Source organism: Sminthopsis crassicaudata, chromosome 3 (assembly GCF_048593235.1).
Source record: "Sminthopsis crassicaudata isolate SCR6 chromosome 3, ASM4859323v1, whole genome shotgun sequence".
NCBI classification, from domain to species: Eukaryota; Metazoa; Chordata; class Mammalia; order Dasyuromorphia; family Dasyuridae; genus Sminthopsis; species Sminthopsis crassicaudata.
In genome coordinates this window covers 245939400-245957469 of record NC_133619.1, presented here as the reverse complement: position 1 = coordinate 245957469, position 18070 = coordinate 245939400, and the positions used below count along the sequence as shown (strand labels likewise).

Here is an 18070-nt window from a genome sequence, read left to right as displayed (position 1 = left end):
ACTATCTGTATAATTTCTGGATGTCAGAGTTTCTAAAAAAATACAATTTTTCTTTCTGAATTTAGAAGTAATAAAGAAAACAGGAGCTAATCTAGATCAATGAAAGATTAGTGAAACAGAAATGATAAGTGTCTTGAAAGAAACTGGCCTAATCACCTTTGTGTTCATGATACATAAGGAGGGGAATATCAAATATAATCAGATATGTATATTAGAGTTCAAAAGCAGAAATTCAAAATATTAAGGTAAATCCTTGTATAAGCTAATGATTTCTGAATCTAAAAGTAAAGCTGTCTAAATAAGAATAAGACATTTTAAGAAAGAATTTCTGAAATTATAAATCATTCTGATAAAGAATTAAAAATTAAGAACTAGGGCCAAAAACACTAACACCATTCTAGTGATCTTTGGTTTCATGTTCAAAAGATGAGAGCAAAGGTACACAAAAAGTGAAACAGTCCTAAAAGAAGAATATCAAAAAAGCTAAACACTTTATGGAAAAAATGTGCTACCAACAAGATTTTTAAGGTATGCCTGGAAAGCAAGAAAAGATAGAAAACTAGTGGTTAGTGTTGAATGGGGAGATAATAATTGATCTCAGAAAGGATGCAGAAGTAATCTATTTTCATTTTGAGTTATCTGTGAATTATCATGGAGAACAGAAGACATTCAATGTGACAGGAGAGACACAAATTTTGATCTGATTTTCAATGAAAAAATAAAGATTAATTTTGAAAACTACAAACCAGTTAAGTTTGTTCTCTCACTTTGGGAAACAAGTAGAATTATCAAAGGCATGATTGGTGAGGACTTAGGGAAGCAAGGGTGAACTTGTATATTTTACTTTACGATTTGTAAAAAGCTTTATATACATTATCTTACTTGATCATCAAAATCAGTTAATGACATTGGTACTACAGATATCATTATATCAGTTTTACAGGTGTAGAAACCTTGTAAGAGCAAGACAGGAAGCAACCGGGTTCAAATTTGGACTATCCTACTTAATAGCTTTGCTTTTGTGGCAAGTTATAGACAGTAACATTATTTGAATTTTCTTTTTTAATGGGATTATAAAAATTTTAGATTAGAAAAAAACTCTAAACATAGTTAGATTCTAGTAATAACGTTTCTTATAGTAATTATCTATCTAGACAAGATGAAGAGATAACTGAATAATAGACTAAGTAGAGGGAAAGACTTGTTATTAATGGTTCATTATCCACTAGAAGGTGTCTCTTACAGAGTTCTCCAAAGCACTGTCCTTGGCCACAGAGTGTTCAACATTCTTATTGCTGAACTTAGGGAAAATGTAGAACAAATTTTCAAATGAAGAGGATATCAGAAGTACAGTTAAATCATCAAATGACGGAATCAGTATCTAAAAAGATCTTGAAAGGCTAAAAAATTAATAATATAAATAAAGTATTATAGATAAATGTACAGTATGACAATTAAATTTTAGAAAAATAAGGTGAATAAATAGGAGAACAGACAGTTATGGCTTGACAATAGTTTATATAAAAAAAAATTTGGGGATTTTTTAATGGACTTCATGTGAGTCTATGAGTCAACAGCATGACATTGAAGCCAAAAAGACTTGCCAAGGCAATCTCAAATTATAAAAACAAATACAATAATCCAGTATAATTCTATTTTTACACTTGTGAAGTTTTTTAACCCAAGTAAAAATAAAACAACTAAGATATATTCCAGTTAAATTTCTTCTTAATCAGATTTTCTAAAATGTTTTATTCTATCAAAATATTTTTGAATCTTATTTCTATTACTTCCAACTTTGAATAAATTGCAAATTTCATAAACATCTTATCCATATGTTTATCCAAGTTATTTTTTCACTTTGTTTTATTTTGATGTTGAACAGCATGGGTTCAAGCTCCTTTCTTCCAATGAACTCATAAATAATCAAGCCATTAAATATTATTTTTGCAGTTCAGCCATTTCATCAACTCCAAATGCAGATAATTATGCTATTTCAATATTTCCAAATTTCCCATGAGTGTAGCATGAAAAACTTTATCAACTACTTTACTAAATTTAAGCTAATGACAGTTTAGTAATCCTTTCAAAAATTGGAAAATTAGAAACAGAAACATGTTTTGGGTAAAAGAAAATTGGATTGACTTTGTTGTTGTTCAGTTATGTCTGACTCTTTGTGACCCCAATTGTGGTTTTTCTTGACAACAATACTTGTCCAGGGTTTCACAGTTAATAAGTGACTCAGGCCAGATTTGAACTTAGGAAGATATGTTTTCCTGATTCCAAGCTTACCACTCTATTTACTAAACCATCTAGCTCCACTGATTTTGAATTTTGTATAGAAATCACAAGTTAGAGCAGGAGGGACTCTTAAATGGCACATAATCCAACCCTTTCATCTTATAAATGAGAAATCTGAGGGTCAGAAAGTAAAATGACATGGTAGATGTCAGGGGCAGACATTTAGATTCAAGTCTTTCTATCTGCAAGCTAAGTATATTATCTACTATACTAGAATGCTTCTTCTCTTACTTTTCAAACAGTTTGATTTTAGGGCTAAATATTGACTATTAAGCCAATGAAGGAATTGAGGTTATTTGCCAGGATGTTCAAGAATAAGGACACTATCAATTTTATATGTTCTTGAAATTATGTTACTCATAAGTTATGTATAAGATTTTATACCTAGAAAGAACCTTAGAGACTATCAAGTCTAATCTTTTATTTTAACAGGTGAAAAAACTAACAGGTCTCTTAGTAGGACATGTCAGAGACAGAATTTGAAGCTATTATTTCCAAGTCCAGTAGATATTCAATTATATCATGATATTTAAGAGAATTTTTATCTTTCTTAACCTGAAAGACACACCTGAAACTAATGGATGGAAGCTATAAGGAACCAGTGTTCAATTCAATGTTAAGAATAATTCCATAAAGTTAAGTATTACAAATGTGAGGAAAGAAATGGGCCTTGTATGTACTGAGAAACCTAAATATGACTAAGGTATTGTCATGTGTGGCTTAAAGGGGAATAGAATAAACATCTCTAGACTCTTATTCCCACTCCTACCCCACCATCCTTCTCCAAGGGAGACATGCATTCCTGCAAGGAGGGGAAAAAAGAAATTGGGGCAGGAGGTCATTCTGCTCTCTTCAGAGAAAGAGCATACTAGGCTAGGAGTATGTCTATTTGCTTCCTTTATTTTATTTAAAATAGTTGTATGATCAAGTTCCATATAAGTTTTGATCGCTTTGTTATTTGGGGAGAAACTGGGACTGTCTAAGAACTGAAATTTTCAGCAACTCTGCCCTGCCTCTCTGTTAGGGCAGGACCTTATCTCTATAATAAGGGGAGTGTTCCATACCAATGTATTTTGGGACATAGCTTATACACACAAAATAAATAAAAATGGAATCATCTATTTTAGGTGCTGAGACCTCTAAAATTAGATTCCTTTTTAGTAAAGGGTACTCAATTACTTGTCAGACATGTTCTAGGTAAAGGTTCTTAATTTATGTGTGTGTGTGTGTGTGTGTGTGTGTTATAGAATTCTTTGGCAGTCTGTTGAAAACTATTTTCCCCTTCATAAAATAATGCATTTAAATGCATAAAATTACAAACAAAATCAATTATACTGAAATATATTTCCATATATATTTTTTAAATTCTATGTGTCCTGGGTTAATTACCCCTAAAGACAGTGGAATTTATATTTGGATAGAGTTTGTAGATTGTTTCCATCTTTAAGATTCTATAAACCTTATCAGGCAACAAGTATTTATTGAGTGTTTATTATGTACCAGGCATTATGCTAAGCACTGGGGATAAGAAAAGAACAGTCCTTCCTTGCAAGGAACCTATGGCCAAATAAAAATATGCAGAAAGCAATACACAAACAAGATCTATACAGGACAAATAAAAATGATCAACAGAGGGAAGGTACGAGTCAAGAAAGAGTTCTTGAAGGAAATGAGATTTTTAACTAATATAGGAAAGAAACCAAGAAATCCAAGTGGCAGAAATGAAGGAATCAAGGCAGAGGATGAAAATTTCAGGAATGGGGGCAGCAAGTGAAAGATGTCATCATGGAAGATGAAGGTCAAGCAATAATGTGCCAGGCACTAGGCTCAGTACACTTGGAAAATAAGATACTTATCCAGTCTGTAAATAGTATGCTTTCCTTTTGTCTCTGTCTATAAAAAAACAAAACAAAAAGTGCATTTTCCCTTCTAATTCCATACCCCCCTCATTCATCAACCTAGGCAATTATTTAAACTTAATGGTAGAATGTGAATGATAGATCTGGAGTCAGCAGACTTGAGTTTTAAACCTGGCTCTGCTATTGACTAATCAATAAAAATCATTCTATATATAAATCAATATTCCCTTCTTTATTATTGGTCTCCTTATATAAATGCAAAAATGATGTGATTTTCTCAGATATCAGGAATCAGCACATTTATTTATTTTTTTTTTTTTTGGCTAAGGCAATTGGGATTAAGTGACTTGCCCAGGGTGACATAGCTAGGAAGTGTTAAGTGTCTGAAGCTAGATTTAAACTCAGGTCCTCCTGATTTCAGGGCTGGTGCTCTATCCACTGTGCACCTAGCTATCCCAGTCAGCAGAAACAAAAACTAATGGGAAATTAGAGATGGAAGAGGCCTCAGAGATGAGCTGATACAAGAAATTCCCATCAGAAGTTCCAATGGTTTGTTTTATTCTGTTATTTTTAATAAATTAAACTTCTTGTGTCCCTAAAGCTTTTAGTAGACTTAAAAAACAAAACTTTAGTAATTAACAGAAACATTATTGAGTTAATCAAGTGTTCTTTTATGGGAATCTGAGTTTAAAAGGAAAAGTCATGTTCAATAATTTCAAAAAGAAATTAAAGTGAAAAGTGAAGCGAGTTACCTTTTATATTAAACATTATTCTAGAGAACTATTAGACTATTTGACTTCTAAAGAGCTTTCTTACTTTAAATCTATTTTCATGTAATTTAATTTTTTTAAAGTGAACCTCTGTCAATGTAAGGATCCAGATTCGCCTTTTTAGACACACACACACACACACACACACACACACACACACATACACACACACACAGAAACACACACAGAAACACACACAGATACACATACCTTATGTAATGATAATAAAAATAAATAAATACTTAAAGAAAAAATTCTTTTATCTGTTTCATTTCATAAAGCTATAGGATTTTCTCTATATTGCTTAAGGTTGAAAAAATATATAGCCATTTTTTCCTGAACATTAAAAATGCACAATTAAATGATAATATTAAAAAATAAACTTTATATATTTAAATGCTCTGTTTCCAAATATGGAGAGAGATATATGACATAATGGATAGAGAACATGTCTGAAAGTCAGAAAGACCTGGATTCAAGTTCTACCACTGACATAGAGAAGCTGAGTAGCATCTTCCTTTTTGTTGTTTTGCTCAACTATAAATTGCAGAGAATGTGCCAATATATGTAAAAGAAGTTTCTTGTTTACATATCAATAAAATCATAGGCCTATTCAAAAAAGACAATTTAAAAAAAAAAGAATTTTGCTTCCCAAATTGGAGATGGAGAATAAAAGATCTTCAAAATCCCAGTAGAAAACCCAAAAAAGTATTGAGTCAATCATAATCTACATCTAATTTTTTTTTTAAATCCTCATTTCAAAACCTGTTGTCTGAAGCTTGTTTCTTGTGAACATGGTGACAAATAAAATACTCTGCTCCACTTATCTTCTTTTTTATCTTTACTATTTCATTCTGGGTTTTTTGGTTCTTTTGCATTTTTTAGTCCAATGCCCCTTGGTTCATTTTAGTCAATCAATCATCATTAAATTTTAAATACCCACTATGCATCAAATATTGTGTTAGACACTAAGGATTCATATACAGAGGTATCTTTTCTAACAAAGAATTTTTAGCTCATTTCAAACTTACCACTAGCAATAAAACTATATCAGGAGGAGGATAAAGATGAAAAGAGAAACTCTCAACTATTCCTTCTCCACCTAGCTATAGATATATTTGGCTTACCAACACTCCCATATCCAACCTATTAAATATAAACATCCTGAAAGCTGAGATTTTTCATCAAATAGTCACTACAGCAACCATGTTATGTGTTTTTGTTTTTTGTTTTTTTTCTTTTTTTCCTGAGGCTGGGGTTAAGTGACTTGCCCAGGGTCACATAGCTAGGAAGTGTTAAGTGTCTGAGATCAGATTTGAACTAGGGTCCTCCTGAATTCAAGGATGGTGCTCTATCCACTGCGCCACCTAGCTATCCCAACCATGTTATGTCTTAGCTATTAGTTATCTAAAACAATGAAACTAATGATTCATAGAATGATAGTTTTGGAAGGGACCTTAAATGTCATCTGGTCCAAAACTACCCTTTTACAAATAAGGAAACTGAGGTTTAGTAACTCTTCTAGTAAAAAAGAAAAAAAAAAAAAAAAACTGGTAAAAGGGAATAAAGAAACAGCATGTTTCCGCAAACCTATAATTGCTTTGTAAAGGAGTGGCTGGGAAAGTGGTATTATCTTTCATTAGCCCAGATCTGAACTCACAAAGAATTCTTGCTTGTATATAACCAATCATCCTTCCTTCTTTCCCTTTCCTTTCTTTTCATTCACTGATGACTGAATGATGTGATTCTGTTACAAAGGAATATTTGCCCTTTCTCCCACTATACTGAGAATTAATAGAAGAAGAAATTGGGAAAAGAAGGGGAAAACAGTAAACAGAAAAAATACTGAATCTTTATGTGGCACTTTGCAAAGAATTGCATATAATGAAAACATATAGACAGTCAAGCATCTATTAAGCACCAACTAGATGCAGAATCATACTAGCATAAAAGAAACACAAGATACATAAATTCAGTGACAGCTCCATCTCCATACCCCATCTATGGTAAAAACTTTTGAGCTCATACTGGACTAATTAGTCATAGCCAAACACCTGACCACAAGATCGTGATGTCATCCTGGAAGATGAAAGACAAACCACAATGTGCCAGGCACTAGGCTCAGTTCATTTGGCCAATAAGATCCTTATTCAGTCTGTAAATAGCATGCTTTTTTTTCTATCTCTGATCTACAAAAAAGCAAAACTAAAACAACAAAAACCAGTTCTGTTTCCCTTCAATTTTTTTTTTCCCCCTGATTTATTGACCTATGTTGGGATTACTAGGTGAGAACTGAGGTTGTCTGGATGGTGACAAGGTGAGAATTCAGGTTTTCTGGACAATTACAAGGTGAGAACTCAGGTTGTCTTGATAGAGGGGGCAAGCTCATTGGCTGGGGTGGTTCTTCCCAGAAGCCCTTGCATTATCCCACGCCCATTCTCTGGGAGGATAAAAAGAGACAGCACTGGGCGCAGAGAGCAGATCGGCCTGAAGAAGGATAAGAGTTGGAGGAGATTCAGAGCCAGGATTCAAGAGGAAGACTCTGAATTGCATCAGGCTTGATGGGGCTCTCTGCAGGAAGGGAAGTCACTTCTTTGGACAAGAGTTAACAGCAACTGCCTGGAGACAACGGTTCGTTACAGGAAGAAGAATCTGTCGGAGAGATTTGAGTAGAAGACACAGCAGATCTCTTCCCAGAGAGTGATCCGGCAGCTTCTGGAGACGACAGCTCATTACAGACCTAGGCAGTTAAGCTTAATGGTACAATTTGAATGATAGATTTGGAGTCAGAGGACTCTCATTCTAAACCTGGTTCTGATATTTACTTATCAGTATAAATTTGGAGAAGTTATTTAAACTTTCTGGGTCTTCAGTTTCCTCAGATGTAAAATTAAGCTCTATTACCTCACAGAATCATAGATTAAAGAAGGAAGGGAACTCAAAAATGATCTAATTTATAATGCAGATGAGGAAAGTGAGGTATAGAGAAGCGAAGTGATTTGGGTAAAATCCTGTAGCTAGTAAGTATCTGAGGAAGGATTCAAATAAAAGTGTGTTCCTAATTTTAGATTTAACACTATTCTACCAACCTAAGTGCTCTTAAGCTTTCATTCCACCCCAAATGCATAATCCTTTGAAAATTGCAAAGTAGATAAAATTGCTTTCTCCCTCTCTCCCTCCCTTCTTCTTTTCTTTCTCTCCTCTCTTCTTCTCTCCTTTCCTCTCCTCTCCTTTATTTTCCTTTGACTCCTTCCTGTTTTTTTTTTTCATTTTTAATTCTTATTATTAAGGCATGTTTTATTTAAGTCTGTGTAAATATACCTGTTTTCTTAGCTATTTACTATATAAAATGTATTTCTAGTTACTACTATTAGGAAAGATATTTCTGATACCAAGGATAGAATCTACCAATAGAATTTAAAAATTTAAGCAATAATAAAATAAGTAAACAAGAGTATGGGAAAATCTATTTAGAGCCCTTAAATAATAACCAGCTGTTCCATTGAGGAGCTAACCCTATATCCAAGTTTTTAAGAAATTCCTCATTTACTGTATGGGATTGCCTGTCATCGGGGGGGAGGGAGTGGAGAGAGGGGGGGATAATTTGGAAAAATGAATACAAGGGATAATATTATAAAAAAATTACTCATGCATATATACTGTGGGAAAAAAATTCTAAAGAAAAAAAAAGAAAAAAAAAAAAAAAGAAATTCCTCATTTACTTAGGATACCATGGAGTCATTGGATTAAGTAAAGGCATAATTCTTGGAAACCAAAGAAAAACAAAGGAACCACGATATTTCACTAGCAATAGCAAAATTTTGTGAATTGTTTTATGGTTCCTTGAGAATGAGTATAAGCACATTTTATTGTAATCTAAATGGCACATATATCAAATAAAAGATTATATATATTATATATATATACACACACAATTGTGCAAACCATTATACTACTATAATAATAAATACTACTATAATTCTTACTATATAAATACAGGTATTAGTAATAATAATTAACTTGTGCTGGCAATCAAGACAATAAAACAAATTTACTAAATGTTTAGATGAGTCTACTTATTCATTTGCAAAATGTATATGTGTATATAATATATATATATATATATATATATATATATATATATATACATATGCATATATATTCTTTTAACATGATTCAGGTTCACATCACACATTTAGGTGTTTTTGTGGTAAAAATTAGAAAATAGAGCTCAGAATCTGGAACTATGCCCAAAAAGTTATCAAAGTGTGCATACCCTTTGATCCAGCACTGCTAGTACTGGGCTTATATCCCAAAGAAATACTAAAGAGAAGAAAGGGACCTGTGTGTACCAAAATGTTTGTGGCAGCTCTTTTCGTAGTGGCTAGAAACTGGAAAATGAATGGATGCCTATCAATTGGAGAATGGTTGGGTAAATTATGGTATATGAAGGCTATGGAATATTATTGCTCTGTAAGAAATGACCAGCAGGATGAATGAATTCAGAAAGGCTTGGAGAGATTTCCATGAATTGATACTGAGTGAAATGAGCAGAACCAGAAGATCACTATACACTTCAACAACACTAGGGTATGAAGATATATTCTGATGGAAGTGGATATCTTCAACATAAAGAAGATCCAACTCACTTCCAGCTAATCAATGATGGACAGAAACAACTACACCCAGAGAAGGAACACTGGGAAGTGAATGTAAAATATTAGCACTACTGTCTATCTACCCAGGTTACTTATACTTTCGGAATCCAATACTTAACGTGCAACAAGAAAATTGGATTTACACACATATATTATATCTAGGTTATACTGTAACACATGTAAAATGTATGAGATTGCCTGTAATCTATGGGAGGGAGTAAAGGGAGGGAGGGGAAAATCTGGAAAAAATGAATACAAGGGATAATGTTATAAAAAATTACTCATGCATATATACTGTCAAAAATGTATAATTATAAAATTAATAAAAATTTTAAAAAAAGAAAAGAAAATAGAGCTCAGGAACCATTAAAAAGACTTATGTGCGATAAGTCTTTCACTTTAAGGCATTTTCTTTTTAAAAATTCCCTAAACTTAAACTGAAGACCTCCAGCTGAAGATTCAATTGGATAACCTTGATAATAGAGTATTCATAAATGTTGAGCGAGAAAATGTAAGTAGACTGTAAGTGGAAATACTTCTCATACATAAAGCATTGTTAATGCTTTAATGGCCATATAGTTCCCAAGGAACACAGGAGATAATTAATATCAATAGAAAAGTCATCAGAACTGGAAACAAATGGGTAGTAGATTAGACTAGAAATAGATTTGCTGGTGATCAGAGAAATATGGGCAAGGATCAGGCAAGAGAAAAACATATGTAAGCCATTCCTGGAATGGCAGAGAGAGAAGATGATTTTTCATTTGTGGTGCTTCCATCTTTGGTTTAGAATATCACACGAATGGGATGTATCTCAAGAGCCAACTGGCCTTGCTAGAGGTGTTGGTATGTGAATTAAAACTATGGAACATGATACATATTCTCACAAGATTTAGAGGAGTTATGTAACTTTCTGGACCTAACATATTAAAACTAAATGCAATTTAACTCTACCTGTTTGTAAACTAGAATTGTTAACAAAACTGCATATGACTACTTTAGTGGAAGGTAAGGATAGGAAATTTCAGGATACAGAAGATAACATAAGAAAAAGTATTGTCCACAGGAAGTCTTATTAAGAAACAAGAAAAAAAAAAGATAAGAAAAATAAGAAAAGTGAGAGAAACTTCCACTAATGAAATGTATCTTTAATTTAACAAACATTTAAAATGCAGATTTAAAAATCTAGGCTAGGCCATTAACAATTTTTAAGGAGTTTGGGAGATAGATTCAGCATCTTGGAAAGGTATGCAATCAGGTCACAATTACACAATTTTTAGCATGATTAATAAATACAACCTGCAATATAACACTCTAATAAGCCAAAAATGCAAAACATGATGAATAACTTCCAGACCACATTTTTCTGATGATTTTTTCCCAATTTTTATTCAATGTGTTTCTGAAATGCTAAGAATATCAAATTTGTTTACTAAGGAAATGAATTCCAAGATGAATTATTCTTGAATACAATAGGATGTCAATGTACAAAAGATGTTATATTTTTCCTGAGAAAAGACACAGAGATGATCTTCATATAAATTTGTTCACTACAGCCAGGATTTGGACCAAAAACATTTATGTGTCAGTACCAAAGAGTCAGACATAACTGAAAAACAATTTAGCAATATTAAATGAGTAAAATGATCTATAGTAAGGTTAAAACATAATCTAGTTAAGTAAAAAATTAAGAGAATTAACATAATATCACAGATATAAGATCATAAACATCTTGATTCTATGCCCTAGCCTTATCATAAACTCTTAAATAGTTCTGGATTTTCTCCATATTATCTCTCTCTCTCTCTCTCTCTCTCTCTCTCTCTCTCTCTCTCTCTCTCTCTCTCTCTCTCTCTCTTTCTCTCTGTTTCTCTCTCTTTCTCTTTCATTCTAAATAAAGCAAATTTTGTATGATTTCTGATAAATTAGGGAAAAATGGCTTTGATATCAGAGAATTTGGGGTGAAATATAATCTTTGTCATCCCCTTATCTGTTGTTCTTTTTATAAATCATTTAATCTAACTTGACTTCAGTTTTCTCATTTGTAAAATGAGGGGACTTGACTCATAAGGTTCTTTCTAGCTCTCCATCCATTATCCTATTAACACAAGCCATAGCATCCTATTAGTCGCTGTTTACTCAGGTAAAAATTCATATATAGAACCGTAGAATAGCGTCTCTTTTGAAACTACTTCCTCATCTCCAACTCCAACTGGGCTATGATTTCTTGTAGGGAAAGGATAGGGAACCTTTTTTCTGCCAAAGACCATTTGGATATTTATAATACAATACCATTTGTGGGTCATACAAAATTATCAACTTAAAAACTTCAGCAGTAGAAGGATGTTGTTCCTAGCTTTCAGCTTATCATTGCCTGAGGTTGTTTTGGCAGGGTCAAGCCAAATGACTTCATGGTTGGAAATTCCCCACCATGGTCATAAAGTGTCTACTCCTATTAATTCCTCAGTGTTCTAAGATTAACACCAAGAGGCTTAGGTTTCTAAATTGCTCATGAGTCTTCTCTGATATATGTATTAATGATTACCAGTCATACTGATTTAACTTTTAAGAAAGGCATTTATTAAGAAGATTATTGCAAGAATAAATTGTTACAGAACATGACTATTAAAGACCCATTTCTTCATGGTTGTCTATGTTTTCTCATATGCTACATTTACTAATAAAGAACCTAAGAGTGAGTGATATTTGGGTTTGAATCAAACTTCAGATACTTAATAATTGCTTGATGCTAAACAAGTGATGCTATCATTTTGTGGCTCTGTTTCTTCATGTAAAAGCAAGGGGTGAAACTTGATGGTCCCTTGGGTAACTTTACCTCTAAGTCTATGTGGTAAATACTTCAACTATCCAAACATCAGAAAAAGTCAAAAGAACAAAACATTTGTCCCAAATATACAAATATATCTAGAATTCCTAGAAATTTGTTTGTTTTAGTTAAATGGGACAATCTGTGATTTTTCAGGAAAGAATTGTTTTTTGGGTTAGAGATCACAACATTTTGGGATCTGAAAACATGGATTATGATAAATTTTTTCTAAGAATGTGATAAGTTCCTCAATTCAGAGAATCACAGTATTTCCAGTTTAAATGGGATCTCAAAGGTTTGAAGATAGTCCAATTTGTATGTAGATAGACATCATTTTGAAATATATTTCTCTTTCAGATCTCTTTTTAATCTCTTGAAGAAACACATTCCATTTCAGGACAGCTTTAAGTGATGAGAATTTTCACTCAGATTAGTTTGTTTACAGAAATAGGACAACACAATCTTCTTAAGTATATTTTATATAAAATTTGGATTGTACAACATCTAGATAGAAATATAGGTAGAAAGGCTGATAAAGATATATAGACATAAAGAGAGAAATATAATCATAGTTCCCCCCACACACACACACAAAGATAATCAGATTAGATAGTTAGATAGAAATTCAATATTCTATTTATGAAGTATTGATCATTTGCAAAGGGTGGAGCTAGGTACTGATGCTTGAAAAAACAAGACAAAAATCAGTGACCTCAAGAAGCATATAATCTTTTACAGAGAGAGGACATATTAAAACAGAAAATCATAGAGCAGAGGTTTCTTTCTAGAACAAAAGTTTTGAGAAGATAAGAACTTTTTTCTTCTGCTCTCTCTATTCCCAGAACCTAATATAGTGCTTTTCAGTAAAGACAGCAGTGATATGAACTGGAACAATTAGATATGAACTGGATCTGAAATTTTACTGATATTAAAAAATCCTTCATGAGGAAATTCCTTTATCAATACATGTTCTTGCACTGTGTTCTTGTACGCATTATAAATTTACTAGAAACTAATAGATTTAGTGACTTAATTCTAGTATCTTCCATCTATTGATTATTTTTTTTTATAAGATGTAAAGATTTTTTTTTCCTTTTTTGGTGCAAAGTTAGTTGCATATTGCCTCTCCAGTTACATTGTAATTTTCTTGAGGGAAGGCACTATTTTGTGCCATTCCTGGTGTTCCCAGTGCCTGACACATAGTATATGTTTAATAAATATTTATTGATTGACATAATAATGGTGATGATAACTACTCCTCATGACAACTACTTTTCATTTACACAGCAATTTCATAATCACCTTTTAGAGAACGGTGGTAAAAGTATTATCTTCATTTTATATATGAATATAGAGATTTATAGATAAGTACTTAGCATAGTTCTTGGCATATGGTAGGCACCTAAATAACTGTAGATTCATTGAATTATGCATGAAAGCTATTGGTAATATAGTTTATAGGCTTTGGGAATTATTGAATAAAGTGAGAAAGTGGAGAATAAAAGATGAATTTGGAGTAGACATCCGACCAAGATGGCAGCATGGAGGCAGACAGCTGCTTGAGCTCTGTGTTTTCTCTCAGAACTAACTTCATGACAAGCCTCAGAGTTAATGCTTGACCAGAAAAGAAACACACAAATAATCACCAACAGAAGACATCCTTGAAATTCACCAGAAAAGGTCTGTGTTTGCTCGGGGGAGGGTCGAACAGACTGGATGCAGATTGAGGGCAGGCAAGCCAGAGTGAGACAGACAGCTCACACAGCTCAGACCAGAGGGGGAGGGGTACGATCTCTGCCATTTCTGGGAAAAGGCTTTTACCCCAGTGTGGATGTTCCATCTTGTCAGCAAGCCAGGAGCAGCAGAGAGGGTGTAAACACCGGAGGTGAAGATTAAAACCCCGGAAAGCCAGCGTCTCTCAGAACCCGGCCACCCCCAACCCCCACCTGGACTGACTCAGTGCGTTCTCAGAGCCTCAGAGCTCAGACTCAGTGCAGCCATCACTGCCCTGTTAGTGGCTCTCTGCTGCCCTACCCCCAGTCTGTAGAGGAAGCCTATTAATACCATCCAGCCCCATACCCCGCAAAACAGACCAATTGTTTCTCTTGTCAATTTGTTTTCTTCAATTCCCTCTCTGACAAAATGAACAAAAAATTCAAAAGAGCTCTAACCATTGACAGCTTCTGTATGGAGAGAGAGCAGACTTCAAACACTGAAGAGACTAAAAACAGACTGTCCCCAGAGGAATCCCCTAAGGGGGATGTGATCTGCTTCTCAATACAAAATAATCTCATAGAGGAAATCAAAAAGGCTCTCACAAGAGAGCTAGAAGAGAAATGGGAAAAGGAAAGGGAAGCTTGGAAAGAGAGTCTGGAGAAGTCATCCAGAGTGGATAAAGAGATCAAATCATTGAGAAATAAAATCAGTGAATTTGAAAAGGCAAACAACTCCAAGGAAAACAGGATTAGTGAGCTGGATAAAGAAATCAGCTCTCTAAAAAATAAAATGGATAAAATGGGAAAAAATTCCATAGAAGATAAAAACACAATTGGACAATTACAAAAAAGATATAAAAAAAGTGAGTAAAGAAAATACATCATTGAAAATTAGACTCAAACAAGCAGAAATGAATGATTCAAGGAGAAAACAATATGTAGTCAAGCAAAACCAGAGAAATGAAACAATTGAAAAGAATGTCAAGTACCTTATTAGAAAGACATCAGACCTGGAAAACAGATCCAGGAGAGACAATTTGAGAATAATCGGACTCCCTGAAAAATGTAAGGAAAAAAAGAGCCTGGACACAATTTTCCAGGAAATTATCAAAGAGAACTGCCCAGATGTTTTGGAAACAGAGGGTAAAATAGACGTTGAAAAAATTCATCAATCACCTACTGAAAGGGACCCTAAAATCAAAACGCCAAGAAATATAGTGGCCAAGTTCAAGAACCATCAGACAAAGGAAAAGATATTGGAAGCTGCTAGAAAAAAGCAATTCAGATATGGAGGATCCACAATAAGGATAACCCAGGATCTAGCAGTGTCCACATTAAAAGAACGAAGGGCCTGGAATATGATATTCCAAAAGGCTAAGGAACTTGGTATGTAGCCAAGAATAACTTACTCAGCAAAAATGAGCATCACTTTCCAGGGAAGAAGATGGACATTTAACGAAATAAATAAATTCCATCTATTTTTGATGAAAAAACCAGACCTACATAAAAGGTTTGATCTTCAAATAGAGAACTCAAGAGATTTCTAAAAAGGTAAAAAGAAATCTTGAGAACTATACTTCTGCCATAAAAATATGTAAAGAACATATGTATAATTTGTCCTTGAAACTAGAGGTGGAAAGGAAATTATATCATAAAAAAGAGTAAAGTGGTGGTACTACATCTCATAAAGAGGCAAAGGTAACCTATTATATCTGAGAGAAAGAAAGGAGGGAGATGAACATAGTGTGTATCAATAGACAGATTTGATTTATGGTGAAATTTCTTTCACTTCATTGAAAAGTGAGAGGGAGGACTTCCGGCCAAGATGGCGGCGTGGAGGCAGACAGCTGCTTGAGCTCCTTGTTTTCTCTCAGAACTTACTTCATGACAAGCCTCTGACTTAATGCTTGACCCAGAAAGAAATCCACAAATTATCACCAAGAGAAGACATCCTTGAAAGTCGCCAGAAAAGGTCTGTGTTTGTTCAGGGGAGGGTCAATCAGACTGGGCGCAGACTGAGGGCAGACAGCCAGAGCAAGACAGGCAACTCACACAGCTCAGACCGGAGGGGGAGGGGTGTGATCTCTGTCGTTTTTGTGAAAGGGCTTTTGCCCCAGTGTGGATGCTCCGTCTTGGCAGCAAGCCAGGAGCGGTGGAGAGGGTGTAAACACTGGAGGTGAAGATTAAAACCCCAGAAAGCCAGCTTCTCTCAGAGCCCAGCCAGCGTCTCTCAGAGCCCGGCCACCCCCAACCCCCACCTGGACTGACTCGGTGCGATCTCGGAGCCTCAGAGCGCAGACTCAGTACAGTCATTGCTGTTCTGTTAGTGGCTCTCTGCTGCCCTACCCCCAGTCTGTAGAGGAAGCCCATTAATACCATCCAGCCCTATCCCCCGCAAAACAGACCAATTGTTTCTCTTGTCAGTTTGTTTTCTTTGATTCCTACTCTGACAAAATGAACAAAAAATTCAAAAGGGCTCTAACCATTGACAGCTTCTGTGTGGAGAGGGAGCAGACTTCAAATGCTGAAGAGACTAGGAACAGAATGTCCCCAGATGTATCCCCTGGGAGGGATATAAGCTGCTCCTCAATACAAAAGAACCTCATAGAGGAAATCAAAAAGGCTCTCACAAGAGAGCTGGAAGAGAAATGGGAAAAGGAAAGGGAAGCTTGGCAAGAGAGCCTGGAGAAGTCATCCCATGCATTCAAAGACAGAATGGATAAAGAAATCAAATCATTGAGAAACAAGATTAGTGAGCTGGAAAAGGTAAACAACTCCAAGGAAAACAGGATTAGAGAGCTGGAAAAAGAAATCAGCTCTCTAAAAAATACAATGGAAAAAAATTCCATAGAAGATAAAAACTCAATTGGACAATTACAAAGAGATATAAAAAAAGTGAGTGAAGAAAATACATCATTGAAAATTAGACTGGAACAAGTAGAAATGAATGACTCAAGGAGAAACCAAGAGGGAGTCAAGCAAAACCAGAGAAATGAGACAATTGAAAAGACTGTCAAGTACCTTACCAGAAAGACAACAGACCTGGAAAACAGATCCAGGAGAGACAATTTGAGAATAATCGGACTCCCTGAAAAATGGGAGGAAAAAAAGAGCTTGGACACCATTTTCGAGGAAATTATCAAAGAGAACTGCCCAGACGTTTTGGAAAAAGAGGGTAAAATAGACATTGAGAAAATTCATCAATCACCTACTGAAAGGGACCGTAAAATCAAAACGCCAAGAAATATAGTGGCCAAGTTCAAGAACCATCAGACAAAGGAAAAGATATTGGAAGCTGCTAGAAAAAAACAATTCAGATATGGAGGATCCACAATAAGGATAACACAGGATCTAGCAGCGTCCACATTAAAAGAACGCAGGGCCTGGAACATGATATTCCGAAAGGCTAAGGAACTTGGTATGCAGCCAAGAGTGACTTACCCAGCAAGAATGAGCATCATTTTCCAGGGAAGAAGATGGACATTTAACGAAATAAATGAATTCCATCTATTTTTGATGAAAAAACCACACCTACATAAAAGGTTTGATCTTCAAATACAGAACTCAAGAGACTTCTAAAAAAGATAAAAAGAAATCTTGAGAACTATACTTCTGTCAAAAAAATATGTAAAGAACATATGTACAATTTGTCTTAGAAACTAGAGGTGGAAAGGAGATTATATCATAAAAAAGTATAAAGTGGTGGTACTACATCTCATGAAGAGGCAAAGGTAACCTATTATATCTGAGAGAAAGAAAGGAGGGAGATGAACATAGCGTGTATCAATAGACATATTCGATTTATGGTGAAACTTCTTCCACTTCATTGAAAAGTGAAAGGGAAGGAGTAAGCTAAGGGGAAGGGAATACAGTAATTTCGAGGAAAAGGGATAAAATAAGGGGAGGATCTTTAAGGTGGGGGAGGGATCCTAAAAAGGGA

General features: G+C 34.4%; 1 protein-coding gene across 1 annotated transcript in view; it reads right to left on the bottom strand.

The window, feature by feature from the left end:
• The window catches only part of GABRB3 (gamma-aminobutyric acid type A receptor subunit beta3), a 307324-nt gene that overhangs the window by 145736 nt on the left and 143518 nt on the right, over window positions 1-18070 (bottom strand). The window lies entirely within an intron of this gene.